Source organism: Achroia grisella, unplaced genomic scaffold (genome assembly GCF_030625045.1).
Source record: "Achroia grisella isolate CSIRO2021 unplaced genomic scaffold, CSIRO_AGI_Agris_v1 utg874, whole genome shotgun sequence".
NCBI classification, from domain to species: Eukaryota; Metazoa; Arthropoda; class Insecta; order Lepidoptera; family Pyralidae; genus Achroia; species Achroia grisella.
In genome coordinates this window covers 349,158-377,077 of record NW_026713051.1, presented here as the reverse complement: position 1 = coordinate 377,077, position 27,920 = coordinate 349,158, and the positions used below count along the sequence as shown (strand labels likewise).

At 32.8% G+C, this 27,920-nt stretch overlaps 2 protein-coding genes across 6 annotated transcripts in view; both read right to left on the bottom strand.

Annotated features, from left to right (window-relative positions):
- The window catches only part of LOC131853084 (neurocalcin homolog), a 169,757-nt gene that overhangs the window by 35,818 nt on the left and 106,019 nt on the right, over window positions 1–27,920 (bottom strand). The gene's annotated exons all lie outside the window — the stretch shown is intronic.
- LOC131853085 (neuronal calcium sensor 2) overlaps window positions 1–27,920 on the bottom strand; it is a 155,073-nt gene that overhangs the window by 21,297 nt on the left and 105,856 nt on the right. For 2 of the 4 annotated variants that reach the window (XM_059203900.1, XM_059203898.1), the window contains exon 2: window positions 26,324–26,362. The exons of the other annotated variants lie outside the window; for them this stretch is intronic. The gene's annotated coding sequence lies outside the window, so the exon portion shown is untranslated. The remainder of the gene's footprint in view (window positions 1–26,323; window positions 26,363–27,920) is intronic. 4 annotated transcript variants of the gene reach the window in all.

Genomic DNA, 27,920 nt, shown 5'->3' with positions numbered 1-27,920 from the left:
TAAGTCTGATTTTTCAATGCCGACGTGTGGACGCAAGAGCCCGGCGGGCGACGCTTTGCTACGTGCCTTTGCATATCAAAGCACGTATTTGCATCTGATAATTGACGGGTGATGGTTGCAGACAGACCGTGTGGCCATGTGTAATAGGTTGCGAAAGCTATACTTATTATTATAACCATTTGCAAGTGAAACTTGACACATGTTATACTAACCACAACAGAATATTACACATTTATATACAGATCAAAATCATTTCAGCCAGGTGTGGTTCTGGAAAATGTCAACTAGGTAAGTATTAGGTAAAACTATTGTTATAAAAATTACAACGATATAACTCAAGTCTATGGACTGGTGATATTCGCAACATTTTTGTTATTGTTCGTGTTTAGGTGTCACTAGTAACAATTTAGATATATTGTCTTGCTTTGTTAGGGCAGGAGAAGTATCTTTTCGCAATGAAAAAGTAAAAATAAAATAATTCTGATAATAAGTTAATTCATAGTAATAATAACAATATCTCCGGACAATTCACACAGCGCCATCTAGACCCAAGTTAAGCTAGCTAAAGCTTGTGTTACAGGTTCTAGATAACTGATACAAATACATAGATCATTTTTTTTTCATAAATACATACATATTATACATATAAAACACCCAGAAACAAACAATCATACTCATGAATACAAATGTTTGTACCGTGCGAGGAATCGAACCCACCACCATCGGACAGTAAAGCGGTGTGCTAAACCACTAGACCACCGAGGCTGTCAAATATGTACACAAGGTTACACTTTACAATATGTAATGGTACTCTGTGACATGACATTACAGATAATGTATTACAATTTCAGATCTGTATCATTAATTGAACTATTAACCCAGATCATGCAATAAAAAACTATTGCAACCAACTTGTAACGTTCATAACCGCTATAGATAATTACTTAGAAGTATGAAACTAGCTACTAGATGCTAAGACAATCGTCTATTAACTGCCCCTTATTGACAATTAACATAAATTACAATTATACAATCAATAAATAGCTACTACATCTAGTTGCATCACAGACATAAAAATATCTTTTAACATCAATAAAGTGTATATTTTACTTATTTTTAAACATTTTCTTCTATGCATTTCTTTATATAGTGTTAACTATGAACCAGTTTTTTTTCTGTTTCAATAGCTAAAATTATAGGTTCTACGCGACGTAGAGGAACTATAACTTTTTACTTTTGTATCTGATATGATAGCTTCATAAATATGGTAAGTACTGTTATTAAGTGATGTTTATTTATACTTTCTAATTCCAGTTAAAACGATAAACGATAACCCATATTGTCTTCGCTTGTAAAATATTAATTTAGATATGAAAATCATTGCATGTTTAACATCACTGTCGTTACTGGTAACGTATCACAATAGATAATAGTGATTATAATGTCTACATCTTATATTTTTAATACAATATTAACAGTCGCCGCATGTCTATCGAACGTTACACCAGTCTCGTTAAGTATATTTGGATAGGCGACGTGCAAGAACCCGCAGTGTATGCCAATCACGTCGCGAGACGACGTCTACGACGTCGTAACTTCTCGTCTTTCGGTAGATGTCGCTATTGCTACATTTAAAACCTCATTAATGTGACGTCACGGCGTCTGTCTGAGAAAAGCAGTAACAGTTAAATATTAAAACGCACGACTCAAACGCAAACAACCATATGCCGTGTTACACGGATGCCGAAATAATGAAGGCAGTATAAGTACCTACCTACTGCGTTAATCCAACAATAAATTACAAGAATAAAAACGCGCAAGAAATTCCATGTAAAATAATAATGGTAGCGGGGTCGAGGCAGTAATAAGTAACTGGTAAGCGTGAAAGAGAGCCACGGGTTTAAATTATACAAGCATTCAGGTCGCGAAGCCTCAAGTGGGACACCCTACTTATTGTTATTTCGTGCTCACCTCGCTTTCCGCCGACACTCTCTGAGTGCACTCTCAGTTTCTATGCACATTCACGTCCTTCTATGCTCACACCTCATTACCACAAATATTAATAGAGATAGAATTACATATCGTGACCAAAACATTTACTTAAAACTGAACAACTGTAGACAAATATTAATCGAGATAGAATTACATATCGTGTGACCAAAACATTTACTTAGAACTGAACAACTGTAGAGAAATATTTATCGAGATAGAATTACATATCGTGACCAAAACATTTACTTATAACTGAACAACTGTAGATAAATATTAATCAAGATAGAATTACATATCGTGTGACCAAAACATTTACTTATAACTGAACAACTGTAGATAAATATTAATCAAGATAGAATTACATATCGTGACCAAAACATTTACTTATAACTGAACAACTGTAGACAAATATTAATCGAGATAGAATTACATGTCGTGACCAAAACATTTACTTTTAACTGAACAACTGTCGATAAATATTAATCGAGATAGAATTACATGTCGTGACCTATTTTATTTGCATTGTATGCTTGTATAGGTGACTATATCTAATAGACAGATATCGCTACGAATATATCATTACATAGTATAAAATAAAGTTGCTGCCGCTGTCTGTCCGTCCCTATGTATGCTTAAATCTATAAAACTACACAACGGATTTTGAAGCGGTTTTTTTTTAATAGATAGAGTGATTCAAGAGGAAGGTTTATATATATAATACATGTACACCCAAGCGATGCCATTTACTTATAACTGAACAACTATAGATAAATATTAATCGAGATAGAATTACATATCGTGACCAAAACATTTACTTAAAACTGAACAAGTGTAGAAGATTTATATTATTTTATAGAATTTAAATATTTTGATCGTAAAACAATATACGTTATAGTAAATTCCTATAACATTTACAGAACGGCTTCGTGGAATTATTCAAGTTATTATATAATATAGTAGGCAAGATTTAATCAAAAGTTATCACCGAAACTCACGCAACTCGACCTAATTACATACTGAGTTTTTACTTGCGTATTACAAAAACCGTCGTATGTAAACTGGAACTACAGCTACTATCAAAGAAAATATACTTACTAGAATATTTATAACTTTACAACCGCGAGTTCAACAAGTATGGAGCACGTCAATTGAATAACCATATTAAGTGGTATTAAGACGTTTCGGCTAGCCTTTGGATTACAGTTAACTAGCTGTTTCCGCGACTTCGTCCGCGTGGAATTTAACTTTATTTAAAAAAAAAAAAATATTTTCTAAGATTAAAGTAGACTAAGTACTCCTTATTACATCAGCTGCCTGCCAATAAAAATTCAGCCAAATCAGAGATTAGCCGGAACAAACAGACGGACAGACAGGCAAATAAAAATTGTAAAAAAAAATATTATAGTGTATGTACCTTATATTCATATGCATGTAGTAAAATGGTTATTTCAATATAACAAACAGACACTCCAATTTTATTTATATCGTTTATATGTAGTTTTAAGAAAATGACGCAGTTATAAGGACAGGGTAAGCATTCTACGAGTTCCTTGTTATCTGACACGCTTTCAACGACTTACATAAGTTTACAACATTTAAACTATAAAATTATTGTACACATAAATTTCATGAGCTATATTACTGTAAAGTTTCATCAAAATATGTTCAATACTTTTGCGTGAAAGCGTACTAACCATATCTACCTTCATGATTAGAATGATATTAAGGATTATTAGTAGCTGTGACGTGGTCGAGTGAAATGAGTGGTCATGCTCACTAAAATGTCCAGACATGTGGCGGCGTGGTGGGCCGAGTCATTGGGCTCCCTAAAATATGGTCGAGCGCAGTGATGGCTGGCTCATACGACATACTCGTGAACGAGTGCTGCTTGTAGGGACTGGTCTGCTCTTATCACTACGACTGATTTAATCTTATTGTATATTTATATTTGACCCAAAAAATTTGTGCTGGTTGGTAGTTTGTATTCACACGTTTCGACTGGTAAATGTAAACTTGCAAGGATTACACACAAGTTTGTTGCTGCTTTCCGCCGACAGCTTTCCGAACGAGTGGTAGATAAAAAACAAATTGTTATGACTATTATTTGAATGAATGATTTTCTATTTTAAAAAATATTATTAAATTAATTACAGATTGACATGTTATTTGTAATAATCACTGACCATTTTTAAGTTTCGTGTTTAATATGCATTCTTTATATCATTATTGCAACTAAGTCGAAACGCCGAGAGAGGTACCCTATTACCTATATATACCTTACTTATATTATTTTAATCCAAGATAAGACCCGGTTATTATTATTATTTTTTATTATCTCTCAGCTTTTGCTGGTTAAAAAAAAAAATAATCCAAAAATTCTCATCTCCCCTCTTAAGAGAGGAGATGGCAACATACCCCCGGCAGAAGCACAGTTGGCCGGGGTTCAGGGCCCCAGGGAGAGAAACCGGCGTACAATGTGGGCAGAATCTAACAGCACCGCTTTCTGCATCTTTCCCGGGAGTGACCCTCCCCGGAATCCCAACCGTCTGAGATGTTGTTCCAGACTGGTTGGGATAAGACCGTTCACCGACATTATTATTATTATTATTATTGTTAATAATATAAATGACTAATATAATAACTTAAATTGACATTGAATATAAGAATTTAAAACATGAAATTAAAATACTTAACATTTACAAACGAGCTAATACGTGCTCTGTATTCGCAATAAACATTTACACAATACTGTTGTGTGGGCTATATTTGGGCATTAGTGAAACAAACAAGCAATGAATGTCAATGAAGAGTTATATTCAGAACCACAATGGCTGTCAAAGATGTCTACAACTCGGAAACGAAAGGGCTTTCACGAGCGCATAATGTGCCGACCGAGGCCAGCCGTGAACACAGCCCGCATACGATAGAATCAAAAGGCTAGGCAAATTTTCTTTCTACCAAGGTGATGAGCGTTCGCCAGGAAGAATATAGACAACTTCAAAAGAGTTAGTGATTACACTAATAAAAGCTTACGTAACAACAAACTGATTTTACCTAAATATCTTTTAACTAAAGTTAGTAATTCGTTTTATGGCAATTGCGTAAGGTTTTACAACAAAATACCAGAGTCTGTTATAAATCTACTTGAAAAAATATTTAAATGTCACATAAAACATTAACTTTGTAATAAGACTTACTATCAAATTTAAGAGTTCGTTAACTGTAATAATGTTTTTATAGAAAAACTTAAAATCCATAGCACTGAAAATATTATCTGATTACACTAATAATGAGTGCGTAGCGATTTCTATGTTAATTATCGCATGCCTCTTACTTGATATAATTACAGTAATTATTTATACAAAAAACATCTATTCAAAAGAGCAACACAAAAGTTTCCCACTTAACACTCATTCTTGTTGTGATGAATCTGCGTTCCGAATGAGTGGTAGAATCAAAATATGCCTATTCCAAAGTGCCTATAATGAGTTTATTTGAATAAAGATTATTTGTATTTCTTTTATTTCGCGTACTATTTAATTGGAGTCAGTAATAATAATGGCTAAACCCACTCATAGAAAATCATAAAAACAAAACAGAACCAAGAGGTAGTAGAAGCGGATCGAGAGCCAATTAATATGGATTATGTTAGCGTAGCTTTTACAGCGATTGGTCTGTTGTTGCTATTGTTTTTGATTTCGTTTGATAAAATAGAATATTAGAAATAACAATCCACCTAAAAACTAAGATCGGTACTCACATAGTAAACATTACATTATGGATGCTATACAAACAGCTAATTTCAGCAAAAAGTTTACCGTCTAATTTTGCTTACTTGATAGACTGCTTTGTACGCACCCATCAAATCACACGAGAATTCGTTAAGTATAAAATTTCAACTCAAAGGCTCTCAAAGATTTCTTCATCCGATTGAAATGGCAAATAAGGTGATGGCGCACCTAATAAGATAAGGTAATCGTTGCTTTAATATGATATTCTTGGTCATTTACCAAGAATATCATATGATATTCTGTTAATACAGTAAACTCTCTTGTGATATTGTTAGTAAGAGGATCCTCGCTAACGAAGCAGCTTAGCTTATAGTTTAGTTATTTTTGAGATTTAGTTCTCTAGTACCGTCCTATTGTGCTGACTGCACAGCACAATAGGACGGTACTAGAGTATTGAAGGGATACATTGAACAAAATGCAGAAGTTATTGTAACTGGTTGTCGTGACATACTACATGTGACAAATGTCATTGTATTTACTAATATTTACATTAGCTACGTTATGTTATAATAGTGTACGTAAATATGAGTAATGAATAAGAGGTTCACGCACAACCAGCGGCCATGTACCTAACACAACGAACAAACGTAGGTCTGTACAATTTAATACTGCAGGTAACTCATTACTTCGAAACTACCTGAAACCACTTAATTAGTAATTTAACTCTCGAAGGCAATCAATTTATTAAGAGCCTAAAATTTGGTAACTGAAGTTAAACGTAGTTAAGTATAAATTCATTCGCAGCACAGTATGGTTTATTAATTTTGTGTCAAAATATCTACGATTTTCCATTTAATCGCTTCTATAGGATTTGACATCATTCAAATTATCTAGACTAAATGTAGAATACCTAATATGATAATCCCATAAAATTTTTCACGGCTGCCAAACAATATTACAAATTTTTGCATAATTCAGTTGACGTGTTTATATTTCGTTATGGATTATATTTAAATACTGTGAAATCTGTTATAATGGAGAGATTTAATAAATATCAAGTCTACATTGTTGCTAGGTACATTCCACTTGGATACTTGTTTAAATATTTGAATTGAACGACCAGCTTGTTTGTTTATAGGATTAGCGTTTATGTAAAGAAAGACATCTCGGAACACTCTAGAAGCTTTTAACATTTGCTCGTTTCTATTTATTTATGTATGTAAAACCTTGTGCTTAAACTATGTACATATACACCCCACTAGGTTCGTCACTATTACAGCAACATCACTCGTATATATTCGTATACATTTCCACGCCCAGGCGTTTAATTCTGTCATAATAATTCATATATCATAACTAACTAGACACAATTAAAAACCGTGACTGATAAAAATCTCAATTGAACATACGATTATGACTAAAACTCATTAATTGTAGATACTAACATACTGTAAGGTCTCATATTGCATCGTTTATATCCATTATAGGATTATATGTTACAGTTACAGTTTACCCTTTTTATTCTTTAACTAGTTGGCTCGGCAAACTCAGTTCCGCCTCAAAATTAAATATGAAAGGATTTTTGAAGTTTAGTTACGCAATAGATTTCTGAACGCACCCAATTTGACAGGTTAGATATACTACGATTGTAGTCGGTTTTTTTCGTGGCCTGTAAACTAGTATAATTACATAGAACAATCCACTCATAATTGCTGTTGCGTCACTCTTATACTGGGATATATATACATATAAATAAAATTGGAGTGTCTGTTTCTAATAATTCAATAACCGTTTACTACATGCATATGATTATAAATACATACACCAAAATAACAATTTTTACAATGTTGTCTGTCTGTTTCTTGGTTCCGGCTAATCTCTGGACCGATTTTGACAGGACTTTTATTGGCAGATAGCTGATGTAATAAGGAGTAACTTAATCCACTTTTATTTTATAATACAGTAGAATAGAATAGAAAATCATTTATTCAAATAAACTTACTTGAAGCACTTTTGAATAGTCATAACATTTTTTTTTAATCTACCGCTCATTCGGAATGCCGTCTCATCCCAAAATAATAATGAAGAAAAATAATTAGAAAATTAATTAATTAAATATTAGAACCAAACCAACCACCAGATAATTTTGAAAAAAATATAATGTTGGGCCACGTGGACGGTAGAAGGGGCAGAGGTAGGGCACCTGCACGTTGGACTGATCCTGTACGAGAAGCAGTCAAACAAAATATACAGTCGGCGGTCCATTTAGCACAGGATAGAAATGCCTGGAGAGTATTGGTTGGAAGGAGCATTCCTGGTGGTCACGACCCTCAGTCTTGAGGAACCGACAAAGAAGAAGAAATATTAGAAAAATGAAGTTAAATTCCACGCGGACGTATCGCAACATACAGCTAGTAATAAATATAACTCTTACATTATTACTATCACAGACAATATAAACTCATCCTTCCACAAACCATTGTATAGGTAAATAATGCAGCACCGTCCGAGGCAATAGAGAAACTCGGTGACAAAGTAGACGTTGTGGATTTACGACCATCGATGTGGTAACCTTGCAATATAACCGTGACGTCACTCAGACCGGTGCATCTACACAAGGCCGGTGTCAACGTACCTCGTCCATCTACTGTCTTGGACGGCCATTCACGACTTATTGCACGTCAACATGTGCGATTAAACTACTGCATTGAGTGATGGTAGTAGAAAGTTGATCTCCACTATGGATACTATATACTGATTGAATAACAATGAAGATAAACAGACTGAATATGAAGACATCGCGATATATATGCTATTCGGCAAGAATTCATCATCATCATCATCATCGCAGCCCGGAAGACGTCCACTGCTGGACATAGGCCTCCCCCAAAGATCTCCACGACGATCGGCAAGAATTAACGATGATAAATTTATGGAATCCACGAGAACTTTGGATTTTGGTTCTATACCAATTACTGATAATCAAACACTAGAAGAGTCTCTAGTAGTCGACTCGTCAAAAAGCTAGAAGAGTTTTTTAGCAGGTAGCTGATGTAATAAGGAGTAACTTATGCTACTTTTAGTTTGGAACAATGAAACTTAAATTCCACCGGACGAAGTTGCAGGAACAGCTAGTAGTAAATCTATATATATAAATGTATCACTCAAAGGTGACTGACATAGTGATCTATCAACGCACAGCCCAAAACACTGGACGGATCGTGCTGAAATTTGGCATGCAGGTAGATGTTACGACGTAGGCATCCTCAAAGAAAGGATTTTGATAAATTCTAATAAAATAGGGGATGAAAGTTTCTATGAAACCTTAATTTTAAACCGATCGGACTGAGACTTTGCATGCATAAATGACGTAGGCATATATGACGTACTACGACGTAAGCATCCCCTAAGAAAGGATTTTGATAAATTCCACCCCTAAGGGGATAAATTAACGCGAGCGAAGCCGCGGGCAAAAGCTAGTAAAGTATCTATATACTTTGAAAAAATAAAACACATTTAAGCCTATGCTAATAAATGTGTTTAAATAAGGAATTTTCTATAATAACAATGAAAATTGTAATCAATATACTTCTTTATTTTGATGCCTTAAATACTTGTACTGTAGGTACTTCCAACCAATATATCACTTAAAAACTTTTAAAACTGTATTTCAGTAATAAATATGACAATATATATATTTTCTCTACAGTTCTCTTATGGTCTCTTTAATATTATGTTTTTTTACATTTTGGCGCCAAAATTATTTCACCTTTTTAAAAGCAACGGAACAAGCCCAAACAGCTATAATAATGAGACAATATTCAAAGTAAGATATTTAACAAAATGTGTTTTATTTTTTCAAAGACAAGTCCACAACTAATGTCCGTAAATTAGCTGAAGATAAGTAATCCAGGCGGCGAAACTATTCGCACATACACATTAACGTTTCCTAATGGATATTTAGTTAGATAATCTACTCATTAATGATATTAACAGAATCCTATATTAACTAGCGGTTCAAACATTTCGCTCAAATTAGCAACAACGAATCGTGCTTAATATACTGCGACATTCAATAAAATATAGTATTACATTGACGGCCTTTGTGGTATAGCGGTTAAACACATAGATGGTTGCGGATTCGATTCCTCGCACGTGCAAAAACATTTGTATTCATGAATATGATTGTTTGTAACGGTCTGGGTATTTTCTATGTACATATAAAGTGTATGAATTTACGAAAAAAAAAGACATCTATGTATTTGTCAGTCACACGCTGTACATTTATCCGCAGGCTTTAACTTGTTTTTTATCAGGCACCATAATCTTCTGTTGAAAACGTAAATTTATTATTTAATCAAATTTGGTGTTATTTTGCGGAAGTCCATTTCACTACTTGGTTTTATATTTGATGACCTCGGTGGTCATGGTAGTGGTTTAGCATACCGCTTTACGTCCGATGGTCGCGGGTTCGATTCCTCGCACGGCACAAACATTTGTATTCATGAATTTGATTGTTTGTACCGGTCTGGGTGTTTTCTATATAAAAATATATATCTGTGTATTTGTATCAGTTGTCTAGTACCCATAACACAAGCTTTAGGTAGCCTAATTTGGGTCTAGATGACGCTGTGTGAATTGTCTTAAAATTATTATAATATGTAAATAATGAGATGACTGCGAACAGAGATGAATGGAAGAGAAAAACATGTTACGCCACCACAAATAAATGGGATAAGGAAGAAGCAGATGATGATGATGATGATGAGTATGTAGATATTCAATGAATCTACTATATTAAAGCTTTTTAATTATAAGTATCTCAGATGTTTACGTCTGGTTAAAGAGCTGGCTTGCACGACATCATGTCAACTGAATAATTTAGTAAGTAGGTACAATATCCTAATGGACAATATTATCTAGTGGATACAGTTAATGGTGCAGTAACATATTGTATACAATACTGTTATAGATATACATCTATATAAGAAGATATCTTGTAAGGAAATATCAGAGATTGTATAACAAAGTTAAGTCGTATTATCTATTTTAAAAAGTTTAGCTGTTTAAAAATATATGTTTAATATATAGTAATCTGTTTTAAAAAAGCCTACGATAACCATTTACCATCAGATGGGCCGTATGCTAATGTGCCTCCATCTAATATGTATATAAAATTCTCGTGTCACAGGAGTCATGTTTATTCTCCTCCGAAACGGCTCCGATTTTGATGATATTTTATATGTATATTCAGTAGGTCTGAGAATAGGTTTATAACTGATATTAATACCCCTAAAGGTTTTGTTTTTATTTCGACAAAATTTTATTATGTGGCATTATATTTTTTAAATGCGATTTTAATTTTTATAGCAAAACTTCCTTTGCCGGGACAGGTAGTAGTAATATAAAAAAACATACTATAAGTATTTTAATGCACTCTTCAGACTATTTCAAAGCCAGATAGCCAGTCTAATTCACACTGAATCATGAAATCATTTTACTATCACGTATGCACTTAAATAATATTACATTTTTATTAAAGTACCTAAAGGATAAACATACGATAGAAGAGATGAAGTTTTATTCACAATTCTACATTAAGATAAGTCCAACACTACATGTTATGAACGAATTAAAACTTTTTCAGAACTTAAATCTGCAAATCCTTACAAAAAGCAAATAAAAATGTTTCTCTAATTTCTTACATCGATAACATAAGCTGCTTGAAATGTAATCCAGTGACAGGCAGACAGCAAACAACTATTTTCTATTTGCAATCCTAAAGATCTCTTTGAGTTTACATTTTCTGATTTTATGCTAACATAGAAATACAATATTGTAGTAAAGTCTGAATGGTTTCGATATGGAAATACCAAAATTTTCTGCTTCATAGACCACAGACAAAGAGGTAGGTATCCAACAAAGCAGAGCGCTGAGATAACCAATCATCTCTTACCGTACGTACACTGGTTGTGGACATAACGTCTGTTAGATGTTAAGGCCACTTGTCATGAAACGGTTTGGTTTGGCTTAATAGCGCTATATAGAGAGTTACTGAAAACGACGACACAGACGAATACAAAGCCACTTGTATTAGCAACATCCACGATAGTAAGGTTTCCCTGACATTCTACATCGCCACACATAATTGACGTCTAAAATTATAATTTTGATACTTTTCCAAACAATATCCATGTATAAAGACTTTATCTTTTGTGTCATCTGAAATCTTTTCCACTACAATTGATATCAACAAAGCTTTTGATTTAGAAAATATCCGTTTTGTCAATTTATTTGTAATATTCAGTACTTTAATATTACTAAGTACTGATTCAGACTATTTTATTAATATAGAAATCAATACACATAAATACTTTTAAACTCATTCGTATAAATGTAAATAATTTCAGGAATTAAAGAACAATATAATTTTAATATATGAAATTGAATGACAAAATTATTTTCCTAAGTAGGTATATAATAGAGTGTTTTTAATAAGCTTAAATGTATGCAAATGTGAATAAGAAAAGATTTATAACTGTTCATAATATTGGCTGCAAAGATTTAGACTTCATACGTATATTTTGAGATAAATTCAAAATATCTGTATCAATACTTATGATCTTTGCAACAATAATTAAGACACGTACAGGGTAACTAAGTTTAAAACAATCTTAATCAATATTGCTAGCAACTTCATTCAGTACCCCGGTTGTACTTCCACTTGCCAAGTTCGCTACTACTTGCCTTTTCATGCGACCACAATGCCGGCTTCACTCCAACTAATCGATCGGACGAACTCGCATTTTCATCGAGATAACCCCAGTCTAATGTTTCTTTGAAATGAAATCATTTATTTGCGAAATATTGGTACAGTAAATATTACTGATCAGCAATATTTACCATATGGGCTTGGAAATTACGTTAAAGTTTTACTTAAATATTGTTTGACATTGTAAAAATTACCAAGTGACAACCAATTCTTTAGAGTGCGTTTGAACAATGTATGAGATCTCAATTCTCTAATCTATCGTTATTACATTACTTGATTATATATGCTACTCGCCCCGGCTACGCACGAGTGTACATGTATTATATATATAAACCTTCCTCTTGAATCGCTCTATCTATTAAAAAAACCGCTTCAAAATCCGTTGCGTAGTTCTAAAGATTTTAGCATACATAGAGACAGACAGCGAGAGCTACTTTGTTTTATACTATGTAATGTAGAGTGCAGTGAATAACATTTGGATATGCGTCCAATACGTTTAAGATTTCTAATCAATCCTAACCAGATCGGTAGCCGACTGAGCGATGTTACGTCATAGTATACACTAACAAATGCCGTCTGTTAAATTGATCATCTTCATTGTTACCTATATCGGCTGCTTCCAACCAATGAATCCCGCATTCATATGAGTTGGCGCAGAAACTGTTCAATCTCCGTACAGCCTTGATTGCTTTCCAGAACAGTTCGTCCGATTCCACCTATTATTGTTTCCGACCTAAATCAAATGAGGTGCGTTAACTTGTGGATAAATGGAATAACTCCTAACACTGTACCAACACAGGACTCGTAGATAGGATTGAATACCTAGTGATTGGTGAACCGAGATGAATATTTGATAGAATTTATTAATGAATATTTTAGTGCTTGCAAACTATCATTGGCCATGAAGAAATTGCTAGTAATTTTCAATAAATAATAATTCTGTTACTAAAACAGTGTGGCCACTATGATAGTATAGATATCATATGTAACAAAATCTTTAATATTAAAACGCTATAATAAACAAGGTTATGGGTATATTCATATTTATGCGGCTACACTTTTTAGACATCGCTAAAACATGTGTAGATACGAATATGCATAGAGATAAAAATAAAAATGATAGTGACTATCAAATTCAAATACTTTCAACATTTATCTGTGCATAGCATATCACTGAAGAGGATCGAGTTTGTAGATATTTAGGAGTTTATTTCTAGTCAAGATGTTTAATACAGCGTAGGTGTCAGAATAAAAAACTGTACAATGTTCGACTGTTTTTTCCTGCATGTTTACTAAAGTAGCGCGTAATTTCTGTATGCACAGCAAACGAACCGACTTAAGAACTTAGCTAACCCAGATTCCGTTTGAGTAAAGCCAACAATGCAATAGTTTACACCTCACAACACTGTCCCACAGCCAACAAATACGCGTATTAGAAAGAATTATAAATGTGACTGGCTATTAACACTAACGGGTAACAAACAAAAATTTCCATGGTAAAATGCGGGCTGTTATTAGTCTGTAAATAATAGTAAACACAGGTATAAAGATAAAGAGATAACAAACTCATACAAGTGGTTGTACATAACATAACGCTATTAAAATCAATATTGAATAAAAGGCCAAATGGACGATTGCATGTTTGCGGTGTACGGTCATTACAATTTATAAGGTTTTCAAATTGCATATTACGATTCGATAATAGACGAGCAACAAGTCCATGTCAATTTACGAGAAGCCTATCAATGGCATGAATATTCAATAATGAATTAGGTAGTTATACGATTGTTGTAAAATAAAAAAGTAAATGAGAACATGTAAGTATTGATATCGAAGAATCAGTCTGAAGAAAACCTACTGTGATATAAATGAAATATTAGATAGAAAACACAACTATTTAACATCTTTCATTAGAAGAATACGACGACATTATGTCAATATAATTCCGTATAACTGACTAGCAAAAGAACATATGTTGGTCATAACAGCCTGAAATTGTCATTCCATAGAAACAAGCAAAGAGAAAGTGAAGTCAAATGTTCGCGCTAAAATATGGAAACATGCACAAAAAAAGAATAAATAAACTACATATAATAAAAATTCTATCAAAAATTGGGCCCGTTTCTTGTATTTGACGAGATAACTATAAAAAAGTAATAACCGACAAATGACCATACCAGTATTTAACAGTTACTACTGAAGTCAATGTACAAGAAATAAGAAAAATATCCTTCGCCCTTACTTATTTAGATTATACTATAATTATGATTGATAATGATAACTATGATTCTAAAACACTTCAAAAAAAATTTATACACAGAACCAACAAGTCAAGTCTATAAGCCAAGTAATCATCGAGACAATTGAAAATTGGTTACATCTCGATTTCAATAAATTAGAACAAAGTTTATATAATCAAACGACATCAGAAAAGTCAGTGTAACTATAGATGACAGACGGCAGGATGCTTAGAAAATCGATTACAAATGAACCGTAAAGACGTTAGTAACGACTGACTACATCTAGCAGTGCTTATTAAACACCTCGAGATATTATGTACTCATCGGTGCATTCGTCGAATACTGTGCTAACACTATAAACAACTATGAAATCACTGACGCATTCAATTAGACTAAACAGAGAATTAATTGAAAGTGCAAATTTCGCAAATATCTGATTTCATTTGCTTCATAATACTCTATGATAAATGTCTATGAACTTTGTGTGTTAAATATTTTAAGTGATAAAGTAGTATCAATTAACAGTAAAACATTCACTAGGGAACCATTTAAAATTAAAATTAAGTATGGCAGTAACATTGTTTGTTTTTTTATGGTAACACTGATACGATTATCCTAATGACATAGACATAGGTGATGTGGTAGCAAAAGCTAGAAAGTGGTGGCCTAAAAATTAGCTCCAAAACATTACGTTTTGCAATTTTGGCGGTCTTAATAAATAAAGCTCCAATACCGATTTGCACCGATTTCCAGTATCTAAGTTCACTCCAACGAAGCAATTTCGAATTAGACCTTACAATAAAGCATGGCGACCGCAGACCGGAAGACGCAGCGTGGGATGGTCTCTAGCAAGGTGGACCGACGATCTGGTCAAGATCGCTGGAAGGCATTGGATGCGAGCAGCCCAGGACCGATTGTCGTGGAGATCTTTGGGGGAGGTTTTTGTTCAGCAGTGGACGTCTTCCGAGCTGAGATGATGATGATAAAGCATTGAAATAACGGAGAATGGAGAAAGTGGCAGCAGGTTACCGCGGCAACGTGTGACTCATGTGTTCCCCTTAAACTTAAGGCAAAAATTTACAAGACCATGATCCGGCCTGTTGTCTTGTACGGATCCTATCTTTGGAGTGCTGGCCCCTAAAGGCGATGGATGAAAGACGACTGCATGCAACTGAAATACGAATGTAGAGATGGATGTGTGGTGTACCAAGAATGGACAAGATAAAGAATGAATACTAAGAGAAAGTGGCGCCGGCATCGGAATAGTCCGCTAAAATAATAGATCCTACTTGATAGTATACTCCATATGAAACTGCTGTATCTCACTCGTAGCTATTATTAATTTAGCATGTTTTTGGAATGCTACGATGTAATTCGTTGTGTTATGAGGTACCCAATTGAATTGGCTTAGAAATATACGAACAGTTACGTGAGCGCAATACTTTTCGAGATTTATTTCATTTAAAGCTATCTAGTTGAGTGCCTATAAATATTTATTCTGTTACAGGTCAATGCTTTGCAAACCGAGACCAGGTTACGAGATTTCCCGGTGCTTTGACAAACTCTATAATTACATCTAGATTCATGAAGAAAGTCTTCTTAAGTTTGAAAAAAGCATTTTAAAACTATTTCGAATGGAATTTCCAAGACCTATTTGCTAATTTGTTTAAACCAATATCACTTCAACTGAACTATGATCCAGTCGCACTAGTACAACAATGAATAAATATTCGTGATTTCACATATGCAAAGAGTAGCGAAAATAAACAAACTAATTGTTGAAATACATTAAAATAATAAACCTACACCAGTAGCAGTTGAATGATAAATTTAAAATATCAACAACCGAATTTGTAACAGTAATAAAAAACGACAGCTACAACTGTACCTACGTATAACTGGACACAACTAACATGTTTATTTATAGTTTCCACTTCAGGCATTCGATTGTAATAAATTATTTATAGCAACGACAGTCCAACGTTCTATTATGCTGGACAGCAACTAAAATTAGCGGAGCTTTTGATTCGTGAGGTTCAATATAGCACTTTACAACTGAATATGTTAACGAACTTTTCAAATTACTAAAAACGTATGTGGTTTGGTTGGCGTGTTGATTTTTTTTTTTTTTTTTTTTTTTTTTTTTTTTTATTTTTTTTATTTTGGCACATAACAGTCAATACATATACTAGTAATATAATATAACATTATGTTGAAAGAAAAGACCAAACAGTACCGAAACTTAAACTAAACAAATAAGTGATTATTACAAAACTTGTTGAAAGGAAATAAATCTTAGTATACAATATATACAGTTGTTGAGTTTGTATATGTGGATCTGTGTGTGAAAAAATATATGAGAGTGCTTATATATTATTGTGTGTTCGATTTAAAAGTCGTGCAATGGAATAATGACAATAAAATTTAAGCAATAAAAAAAAAAACATAAAAATAAAGTAAAATAAAATAAAACTTCTGCCTACATATTAACATTTTCTTGTATTTTTTTAATGTTGAGTTTGAATGTTCTCAGAGAGCTATTAAATAAATCAAGGTCTGAGTATTCCTTGTTGTACAAATTTAAACATCGATAAAAGAAATTGTTACGTGTATAATTCTTTTTAAGATTGGGCGGTACAAACGTAGCGATTGTACGAGAGGTCCGAACAGGAATACGAACTTTAGCTAAGAAATTAATTTTAGACAACAAGAAGGGAGAATCTATGTGGTTGTTCAGAATTTTATATAGGAAGACTAGGTCGAATTGCTTACGACGATTACTGAGGGTTTGTAGCTTATAGAAAGAAAGATTATCCTTATATACGTGATTAAAGCGGTTACTACGAAAATTTAAAATTTTTATAAATTTTTTCTGAACCTTTTCAATTCTGTCAATATTATGATTATAAAGAGGGTTCCAGACAACACAAGCAAAGTCGATAATTGATCTAACATAGGAATAATATAAGAGTTTTAACGTACTAATTTTTTTAAAAGTTTTAGTTACTCTGTTGATAAAACCGAGGCTTCTGAGGGCTCGATTTGCTGCCGTTTCAATATGTGTATTAAAATTTAATTGATGATCCATTACTATTCCAAGATCACGGACAACCTCAACACGATTCAGTGGAGAATTACTAATACTGTAGTTAAATTTTATAGGAGATTTTTTACGCGTGTACGTTATAATGGAACATTTATCAATATTTAAGAAAATTTGGTTATTATTACAATAATTACACAATGACTGAAGATCTGATTGTAGATTAAGGCAATCACGATTTGAAGCAATGCATCTGTAAAGTTTCATGTCGTCTGCATAAAGCAAGTGGTTTGTATTGGAAAAGACATCTCCAATGTCATAAATATATAATAAGAACAAAACAGGGCCCAAATGTGAACCCTGCGGCACGCCTGACGGTATCTTTAAAAAGTTTGAGCAGTAACCTTTGACACATACAGCTTGGCTTCGGTTTCGTATATATGAATCAATCCATCGCAACAAGTTACCATGTATGCCGAGTTTCCAAAGTTTGTTGATTAGAATATCGTGATTTATTTTATCAAAGGCTTTTGAGAAATCAGTATACACGACGTCTACTTGAGTATTATTGTCCATTGCCTGCAATAAAAAGTCTGTGAAAGTGACCATATTTGTTTCAACACATCGAGATTTAACGAAACCGTGCTGACTTTGTGATATGTGAAGTCGAAAAGCATCTGCAAGTTGAGACGTTATAATCTTTTCAAGTATTTTACCAAACACGCAAAGTTTAGATATGGGTCTGTATTGGGGAATTTGGGTTATTTGTTTATTTTTTGGGATCGGTGTAATTAGTGCTCTTTTCCTTCCTTCCTTTTGATATACAGATGGAGTGACATTAATAAAAGATTGAATATATGACTGTGTATATATTATCAGAATTAAAAATAACAACTTATTTAGATCAGTAATTTGCAAGCGAAATAATTTGACATTTTGACAATATACTTTTTATTAAATGTTTTCGTGTTATATGGCTAGTCAATGCAAGGAGGTTGGTAGCCTACACGTATCACGGATAAATAATTAAACCCAAAGTACAGTTTAAAAAAATGTTAGTGATTCTTTTTATATACTTTTTACATACATAAAAAATGTCTAAATTGTAGAATGTCATTTCAATAATCCTAACTTAATTTGTTTAGATCCATAAATGACATCTGACACTAGCTGTGCCCGCGATTTCATCCGCGTGGAATTTAACTTTATTTTTCTAAAATAAAAGTAAAATAAACCTAATATAAGCACTTTTGAATAGTCACATTTTTTATTCTACCACTCATTATATTCTCTCATAATAATGTGATAGAAACTTGTGTGTTGCTCTTTTAAATAAATGTTGTTTTAAGTAGATTCACATTAACAAGGATTCGGCATGCGACAATCAAGGCTAATCCGAAAACAAAATTAAATAACAGTTCTGGCGGTAAGTTCTTTGTAAGTAAAAATTATATGTTCAATTAAGGAGTAATTAAAAGCCTGATCAAGGAAGAACAACGCGTCTAACTCAATTATAACTTCTTTAATAATTATAAGTCTCGTAGACGTTAATTTTAGAAAATTGGAAAATTGATCTCAGTATGTCTGTTTGCATGTAGGTGTCTTTTAAGAGAATGTCGTTTACAAATACATATTCTAAGAATTGTATGACATGATGTTCACGGCTACATTTTACCATCGCACCGCTCGCTATCTACAGGGAATTCATCCCCACACGCTGGAACCTAAGTGGCCTCGGACCGTGCGGTTTTAGAGGAGCTTCCTCCCGCGTACACTTAGATTGTGGAATGAACTACCTGCCGAGGTTTTCTCACGAGACTTTTTTTCACGGGATTTTTCAAGAACGGTACATTAAGTTTTCTTAAGGGTCTGCAACGCGCACGTGACACTTCTGGAATTCCAGGCGTCCATAGGCTACGGTAACCGTTTACCAGCAGATTGGCCGTATACTTGTTTGCCGCCGAACATCTGTTCTTAATTAAGGTTTCCGTCGGACTTATCAGCCTCATTCAAATCAAACAAAGCCGAGCAAAATCCATTTCGGTCGAAGCTACGACAGTAATTTCGTTCAAAATACGTACTAACAAATTGTATAGACGCAGCTGTCATTAATTTTGTGCTTTGGGAACTTTTTGACTGTTACATAAACAGGGTAATTGGTATAAAATTGTGATAAAAAGTTACTAACTAAATACACCGCTTACTCCATAAACTCGATATTGTAGACCGTTTTATATTAATATTAATAGAAACGGAATCCCTATTGGGGCGGTAAATTTACAAGATCAAGTTAAAAATTACATCGATCCAATCAACTTGGCGGATATGTTTTTTCGAGTGACATTCAACGGATACGTTTGAATGTCTATATATGTATGTGTAATGTATTTATATCCGAATTGTAAAGAAAATATATGTACTCGTGGTTAACTTGGGATTTAGAAGTATTAGAAACTTTATTAGTATAAGAAACCTTATGTGAATAACAAAACATAAAAAAATATTGATTTCGAGTCGACAATATACATCCGCAAAAGTCGGATTATGGAGTATTTCGTTAAATTCTAATGACACTGACAAACAAACCGCAGTCGCCATCTTTTCATTTCACTAGCATTTTCTTCGGTCGTTGACGTTTCGCGAAAATATTGTTTTTGACACTTTTTTATGAGAAAAGAGTATGTATTTTTTCTTTAAACCTGAATTGGCCGATTGCGGGACAAATATGGCAATTTTTTTTATTAATTTATTTTACGGCTCTGGATACAAGTTCTTTTAAGCCCAACTTAATGTTTTACAAAAAAATAACACATTTCACCCGAGCGATGCCGGGTTTTCGTCTAGTGTTTTTATAAAGCTCGATTATTAAACTTCTTTTAGGTATAATTATAACACTCATATTTCACACGATTTACATTCCCATATAACTGCATAACATTACATGCAAATTGCATATTTTATTACACTCACGTTCAGTCTTGTGCATAAAATAGTAATTGCACATTGCCCGTAGCGGCACCCTACAGTTCACAGATAAATTGGCCGTTCACTACTAGCAGTCTAACAAATTGATACTTTTAACTTTGTGCTAACACATGTAAAGTTGCATAAATGGATAGTTATATTTAACTTGTACTTAATTCCTTTGCAAAAAAGCTTACTATAAAATTGAAGAATTCGTTAACGATAATAATGTTGTTATAGAAAAACTTTACATCTATAGCACTAACAATATTATCTGATTACACTAATAATGAGTGCGTAGCGATTTCTATGTTGATTATCGCATGCTTCTTATTTGATATAATTACAGTAATTATTTATACAAAAAACATCTATTAAAAAGAGCAACACACAAGTTTCCTGCTCATTCTTCTTGTGATGAATCTGCATTCCGAATGAGTGGTAGAATCAAAATATGACTATTCAAAAGTGCTTGTAATGAGTTTATTTAAATAAAGATTATTTCTATTTCTATTTCTATAAGCGACACAGAATTTTCATGTTCGCACTATTTTACTATATAGTACATTTTCTTAACGGCCTTGGTCTAGTAGTTTGCTTCCGATGATCGCGGGTTCGATTCCTCGCACGGCGCAAACATTTATATTCATGTGTATTGTTTGTATCGGTCTAAGTGTTTTCTATGTATATAATGTATTTAAAAAAAAAAATCTGAAATATATATTTCTATGAGTGGTTTATTATCCATGACACAAGCTTTGCTTACCATGGGACTAGATGGCGCTGTTAATTGTCCATGGTTATTTATTCATTATTTTCTTGAAATTGATTGAAAATTTAAAACTCCCTAGGTACGTAGACACCGAAAATTGTTTTCTTTTACCTAGAAATTCACGATATTCTATTTCTATCAAACTAAATTGTAGCTCTAATATGAAGGAGGCCAATAGAAACATGTGAGACTTGGGCGGAATTAACGTCAGCACCTGATCCATTTTATGGACAAAATGGCGAGAAAATGGCAACCAATAAAACATGACTGGTACGTAATTCTTACATAGAACCTAGACAGCAATTCAATTAAATAATATATATGCTCTGTTACTGACAATAACTCACGCAGAGAATTTTTTACAACGCTAATTTCAAAATCTATAAATAAACAAAGCTAGATTATAGTACTATACAAAATTAAACATACGAACTGGGAGACAGTTCGTATGTTTAATAAACCTATTTTACATAACTAATATATAAAATTCTCTTGTCACAGTTTTCGTTTTTATACTCCTCTGAAACGGCTTGACCGATTTTGATGAAATTTTATATGTATGTTCAGTATATCAAATTATTAAACCCCTGTTAAGGGTGGCACATCTAATAACAATTTTTTTTGTAAATTTTCACCCTTCGGCCACCAACCCCTATTTTTATAGCGTTATTAATTTATATAGCAAAACAACGTTTGACAGAGCTAGTTATATTTAAAGTAATGAAGAAAAGAAAACAATCAATAAACATGCTTTCTCATATGCTGCTTTACAAATACTGGCGGATATAACAAAAAGATTAGTTAAGAAGAAAAAAATCATATCTTATTGTCAAATAAGATATGATTTTTTTCTTCTTAACGTCTACGTTCCATGTCTGCTTGTTTCTCGGATGTGCCGTTTAACATTCTTTTATACTTTGCCAGTTTAAGTACACACTTCTATTTACGCACCTATTAAAAGTTATTTGCCCTAACACGAGCGTTTGTTAAAACTTTTCGCAGTGTCTTTTCGTATTTAGTTAACGTTAAATATATATCGGCATGTCGATAATAAAGTTGATAGATATTGAACTCATTATTTTCATAAACGTATTATTCATTAAGACTGAATTAGTTCTTAACTCATCTGTTTTAAGTATTATATATAGAGTGTATGCAAAGTTATCTACAAGTACTTGTAACTAATTGCAATCAAGCATGTTGCCTGCACTTAACTTTCATTTCATGAGATATAACTGCTAACAATAACGTACAATAGTGTATCATATACTACAGACTCTATAATATACTAGTGCATTTTTTTATTTGTTACATCACTAATTTATACACATAAATAAAATTGGAGTGTCTGTTCGTAATATTGAAATAACCGTTTTTTACTATATACATATGAATATAAATACGGTACATACACCAAAATAACATTTTTTACCATTTTTGTCAGTCTGTTCCGGCTAATCTCTGAAATGGCTGGACCGATTTTGACGGGACTTTCATTGGCAGGTAGCTGATGTAATAACATACCTAGATATTTTTTTTTTGTAAAAACAATAGAAAATACCCAGACCGATGTAAACAATCATGCTCATGAATACAAATGTTTATCCATGCCATGAATCGAACCGACCATTGGAAGAAAAACTGTGTGCCAACCGCTCAACCACCGAGATCGTCGTAATAGGTTTATATCAGAAAAAAACATATTTCAAGTTCAACTTAATTAAGCACCGGTGCATGTGACTTCGTCTGTATCCATCCATTAGAATTACCTAATGGATTACTAGATCTGTATCTATTTTGTGTTGAACACAACTTCACACTGTGAGATAACACATTCGGCTGATCTGATCAAATGTAGATCAATGTTTACAAAGTCTGTTCAGTAATTAGTGATGAGGTAATAAGAGAAAAGCTGGTGTTTGTTACATTACAAGGAAAGACTACAGTTTCTTTATTGTAATACCAATAAAAATCTGGTATCAACATTTAAAGGGAATTTTGTAAGCTCCTGGAAGTGGAAGTGGAACAACCAACCATGGTCAACCATCTATGGATTACTTAACTTTAACTGTTGTAACTGGCTAATTACAAATGTATATATTCTAAATTTGTATTTAAATATTATTGTACACTAGCTGTACCCGCGACTGCGTCCGTGTGGAATTTAATTTAATTCTTTTTAAATAAAATTAGTCTAAGTTACTCCTTATTACATCAGCTACCTGCCAAAAAAAGTCCCGTCAAAAATCGGTCCAGACATTTCCGAGATCATCCGGAACAAACAGACAGATGGACAGACAGACAAAAATTGTAAAAATAGTTATTTTGGTGTATGTACCGTATTTATATTCATATATGCATGAAGTAAAAAAGGGTTATTTCAATATTACAAACAGACACTCAAATTTTATACATATTTATATATATATATAAATTCTTATCTGATGCTTCATTCTGTTGTCAATAGTATTTCTGAATATATTATCTGCGTATACATACTCTCCTTCGTCTTACCTATACACAAATAAAATGAAACTACCTAACTAATTTAATATTATATCAACGTATACAATATCTATGCTATAATAATCAATAATAGTTGCAACACTTAACCAAGTGGCTCCCTGAAGCAGTCATCTGGCTCAGAGGAGTATGTTGTAACGTGACGCACACCTATAATCGTACAGACGCCATTTTCCGGGCTGCCTCTATTACATATCTCACCCCCACATCACCCCAGGGAACAACCAACGTATAACTATTTGTAATGGGGTAGCCAAGTAAATTTCCTTCGACAAAAAATGTTACCATTTATTTATTTATTCATAAATTTAAATAATCTATATCTGAAATAACAATGTTCAAATTTATTGTAATGTGTATTAAATGTAAAAATGTTTTGTTGACCAATAAAGTTTATTATTATTAAAAATAATAATAATAATAATAATAATAATGCAGAATAGTCAGAAAATTTATATCTTCATCACATAACTCATCCATGCTTGGCTAAGGCCCGCGTGTTTGAATATATTACCCCCGTAAAAAAGGAGATATAATAAATATATATATATATATATATAATAATAATAATAATACCAATAACAATAATCAATCATAGTAATATCAATAACGATATTACCAATAATAATCTCCGAATTGTAACAGTAACGGTCGATCATAAAAAAATTCGTCAACGGAGTAAACGCATTTTTTAAATAAATAATTTTTAAGATTAATTTTGATATATATAAATAATAATAATAATCTCAGGACAATTCACACAGCGCCATCTAGTCTAAAGCTCAAAAGCTTGTGTTACGGGTACTAGATAACTGATACAAGTATAGAGATATTTTTTTTCGTAAATACATACATATTGTACATAGAAAACACCCAGACCGATACAAACAATCATATTTATGAATACAAATGTTTACGTCCGAGGAATCGAACCCGCGACCATCAGACGTAAAGCGATGTGCTAGACTATTAGACCACCGAGGTCGTCTAATATTTCAGTATGTTTTGTTCTTCTTGAAATTTGATACTAATGTGTTAAATAACATGATCTACTATATTTTAATATAATAGATGTCAATCTTAAGGAGCTGTCAAGAATATGATTTGGAATTAAAACACGAGAGAAAATTCGTAAATTGGATATAAAAAGAAAAGTTCTTCCAACTAACTGGAGAGATCCACATTTTGGTGTGAAAGATAGTTTTACGTAGCACATTATTCGTCGTCTTACATTATCCAAATTAACGACAGAGATGTAAGATACAGTATATCTTTACCATATACTACACATACAAATAGATGAAATAAAATTCTAGTAAGTAATTTTATATATTAGATAAACATACCAAAGTTATATTATTTAGAGAAAAATAAAAGAAACATTAAGTTGAGAGACTTAGAGTAAGTGGAAAGTTGTATGACCAACTCTTCGTAATTTAGGCGATGAAATTAAGAAATAATCTTATTGCATTATATTACTCTATTTATATATTTACTAGCTATTCGCCCCGGATACGCATGGGTGTACTAGTATTATATATATAAACCTTCTTCTTGAATATTAAAAAAATCGCTTCAAATTCCGTTGCGTAGTTTTAAAGATTTAAGCATACATAGACAACGACAGCGATTTTGTTTTATACTATACAATAATAATGACTAGTTGCTCGCCCTGGCTTCGCACGGGTCTACATGAATTATATATATATACCTTGCTCTAGAATCTCTCTATCTATTAAAAAAAATCGCTTCAAAATCCGTTGCGTAGTTTTAAAGATTTAAGCATACATAGGGACAGACAACGACAGCGACTGTTTTATACTATGTAACGATGATAATTATAATGATTTCATACATACTTCGACAATATGAACTGAAACTGTTCACTCAACGGTTGTGTAAATAAACAATAGTAGTAAACAGTATGCGGTTGTATTGGAGCGAAAGACTAGAAACAAGGAGTGCATACACATTTATTATGGACAAAATAGAGCAGTGACTGATAGTACTACTTAAGTATTTATGCTAACTGCTATGTAGGGTATCGACCGTATTTCACATAAAAAAATCAATGGTACTTCGTTAAGAAGCACAACAAGTGCAGCCTATAAGTATGTGTATTCTCATGGAATTCTATTCTTATCATCATCATTATTACATAGTATAATAATATAATTACTGTAATACTGTCCGAAAATTACTCGAAATAGATGAAAAGGATATAACACCAGTCCATCAGACACACACACTCACACATACACACAGACATACACACACTGCACTTACTTGGTTTCGGCCCGTAAGTGTGGAGAAAACCAGCAAAAGCTGAGAAAAAAAAAATAATAATCTCAGGACAATTCACACAGCGCCGTCTAGACCCAAATCAAGCTATCTAAAGCTTAATTTTGGTCTGAATGTTTTTTTTTTCGTTAATACATACATATTATACATCCCATATAAAACACCCAGACCATGAATACAAATGTTTGTGCCGTGCGAGGAATCGAACCCGCGAACATCGGATGTAAAGCGGTATGCTAAACCGCTAGACCACCGAGGTCGCTGTGAGTATAATACAAAGTCGCTGTCGCTGTCTGTAAACTTAAATCTTTAAAACTACGCAACGGATTTTGAAGCGGTTTTTTTTAATAGATAGAGTGATTCAAGAGGAAGGTTTATATGTATAATACATGTACACCCGTGCGATGCCGGGCCGAGTAGATAGTTAATAATATTGTAAACGCGATAGTTTGGAAGTATAGATGTTTGTTACTGTTTCACGCAAAAACTGCTGAACGGATTTTGATGAAACTTTACAGTAATATAGCTTATGCATCAGAATAATATATAGGATATATTTTTCATTGAAATTTAACGCGAGTGAAACCTCTATTAAAATTATGCGTTTGACACTATGAAGTACTAGCTGCATCCCGTAAACCATTACTCTATTTACTGGCTCAAATAAAATCAAGTATTTTTTTGTTTATTACAAACAAACACAAAAACCGTTTTGATATTTATAATATCAGTACAGTACAAGAAGATATAAGTAAGTAATAAATTTATGTGTTGCGGTAACTTGCCAAAATCCGTATGATAGTCCCTCTGCGACTACGTAATTATTAGTCCTCATTAGTCCAAGTATAAGTTATTTATTTATATATATATATATTTATTTATTTAAAACATTATTGACCAATCAATTATGGTACAAAAGGCGGACTTAATGCTATAGGCATTCTATACCAGTCAACCTTCAGGAAGTGCAGAAATACTTGATGGTGGCTAAACATTAATTACATAAATAACATATATACAAATATTAGACTAAACTAATACTAAACAAGAATAGAATACACACGAATATTATAACATACATACAATACACAATACATATATACATACATTCAACATGATATACACTACTTGTTCTATGACAATAAACTTAGAAGATGAGCATGAACATTTTTTTTAAAAGTATACTTATTGGAGATAGTTTGAATGCGTTCAGGGAGTGAGTTCCAGAGCCGTGAAGATTGTAGACCAAAAGAGTAAGATACAAAATTAGTTTTATGAAGAGGAGTTTGAAGTAAAAAAGTCTTTAGAACGTAGTTGGCGGTCATGAGAGTCCCGGAGATATTGAAATTTGCATTTCAAATATTCCGGGGAAGCAGGATCAAAGAGAATTGAAAAAGTTATATCAGGCATCATACTTTATCACTAATCCTAATATAGATAATAATAACGTTACTAGTATTTAACTATAGTGTTGGCGACCGACCGCCGAACTCTTTTAATATTTTTAAATTTATATTTTTGAAGAGTTCTTTTTTATATGTCATGTTATTTGATATACTTCAATTTATTGTATCAATCTCTT